This window comes from Triticum dicoccoides, chromosome 5B (genome assembly GCF_002162155.2).
Source record: "Triticum dicoccoides isolate Atlit2015 ecotype Zavitan chromosome 5B, WEW_v2.0, whole genome shotgun sequence".
Taxonomy (NCBI): Eukaryota; Viridiplantae; Streptophyta; class Magnoliopsida; order Poales; family Poaceae; genus Triticum; species Triticum dicoccoides.
The window spans coordinates 575,916,850-575,919,090 of record NC_041389.1 but is presented as its reverse complement, the minus strand read 5'-3'; positions in this window follow the sequence as shown (position 1 = coordinate 575,919,090).

The window sequence follows — 2,241 nt, the reverse complement described above, 5'->3', positions numbered from 1 at the left end:
GACATGTCTTGCACCTTGTATCTCATTTATCCAAGACTATGTTGATGCTTAATGCTCATCCTTATATTAGTCTTCTCAAGAGCTTTGCCATGACTCACACACATCTTTTTGGTTGAGCCTATTCTTAAGTTGCCTCTTTTACATGTTGTTCAACCATGTGTTTGTTGCAAGTGCTAGGCTTTGTTTCCAATATGCTAACTTGCACTTGTTGTAAATTTCTATTGATTTTGGGGGAGCTATGATCCTATTTTGCGCACTTTCTATCCAAATACAAATATTCTTATGTGTGTACAAATCATGGGGAGCTTCTCTAGTTTCTTTAGAACACTCCTTTGCTCATATCATAATATATTTTTCATGTGGCTCATAGGAGCATTGGTCTTGTTAGTTCAATTGGTATCTTTTGATAGCTTGTTTCAATTGTTATCTTTTGATTGCCTGATTCCTTGTTTCTCTCTTTGTTATGTCTTTGTGGCATATCATTCTTTAGCAATCTTTGAGCCTCAATATATTTTGTCTTCCTCCAAGTATTTACCTTTGGATATGTGTAGTGCATTCCACTCTCTTATTGAGAAATACACAATTTATGGAGGAACACAATTTATATTGGCCTTCTTCGCTTTTCACCCATGTTGGCAATCGATGCCAATGGGGGAGAAGTTTCAGAGAGTTTTACAAAAAAGTTTAGAGAGTCATCTCTTCTTGTTTCGGTTTTGTTCCTAAGATTTTGCATCTCATATGCATGCATCATTGGTTGTTGCATTGCATGGTGATGCATTACTCCTTATACAAACTCTCTTGGAAGTGATTGTCATCAATTACCAAAATGGGGGAGATTGAAAGGACATGCGGTGCCCCCATGTGTGGTTTTGGTAATTGATGACATTATCTATGGACTAATGGTTTCATTGAGTTATATTTGAAGGATTTGTCCATAGGCTTTTCTTGAAGTCCATGTGTTGGTTTCAAGGAGTTTATGAGTTGACCAAGGTGCTATTAAGGAATTATCCAAAGATTGGTCATGTGAGTGTTGAGCTTATTGCAAGCATGTCTTGAAGAAGAAGATTGTGTGATCATTCATGTCTACCTTCAAGACATCATCCAAATGTGGAGAGTTGGAAAGATTCAAGGTCGATCAAGACTAAGTCAAGAGTGAATCAAGTTGATCAACATACAAAGCGTACAAGATTTACCGAGGGATCAAGTGATCCCATCGTATGGTAAGCATTGTCCATTACTCTTTGTGTACTAACTCATGGTCTCGTGAGAGTTCTTTGTGGGATTAGGTTGCGGTGTGCATGTTCAAGTGATGCATCACGAAGAGATCAAGTGCTTGAAGAATGCCGTCCATTTTGGTGACAATGGACTTGTGAAAATGTTCCAAAGAGTGGCTCACCCATAGTGGAGTATGGGGGAGCAATCAACTAGTCTTCATCAAGCAAACGCAATCAAGAAAGGTGGTCCAACTTGAGGGAGTCAAGATCGTCATCATCTAGCTCAAGTGGACTTCATGCAAGGCAAATTTTTGCCCTTGATAGGTTTTATATTTTACCGGTCTCATGGTGATAGTTTGGAGACCGGGTTATAGGATCGATAGCCGTACTATCAAGGGGGGCTCTCAAGTGAGTAGCGTGATTGTATCGTTTGTCGAGACTCAAAACATTGCATCCTTGCACCATCTTTCTTGATTCTTATTTGTATTTTCTTTTGAGGTTTTATAACATGTGGTTATCTTCGTGACAAGCTCTAGTTCATCGAAAACGGATTTCATATGCTTCTTCTATCGCGTTTTCGGTGTTAGAGGTTTTACCAGTCTTTTTCAAGGAAGGGTTCTCACCATTTTCTCATGGGACTTTTCTAATTTGATTCTTATTGATATTTATATCAAGATTGTGTTAGCCCATGTCGTTACCTTTCCAACAAACTTGGTTTCGTTGAATTCGGAGTCCGTTTGCAGAAGTTGTGGCAGTTTTGGTGTTCTGAAAAGGCTGCAGCGGTATTACCGTGGACAGGAGCGGGTGTAATTTTTTACTACTACTCTAGAGCGGTACTACCGCGGCTACTACAACGGTACTACCGCCCCGGACCAAAAACTCATCACAAGTCCAGCGGTGGTAGGCACGGATGTATTTTTTTAGTATCGCTCGCAAGCAGTAGTACCGCTACCCTTTGAGGTAGTACTGCTACCCCTAGCGGTAGTACCGTGAGGTCGAGCGGTAGTACGGCTCTATGCGGGCTGTG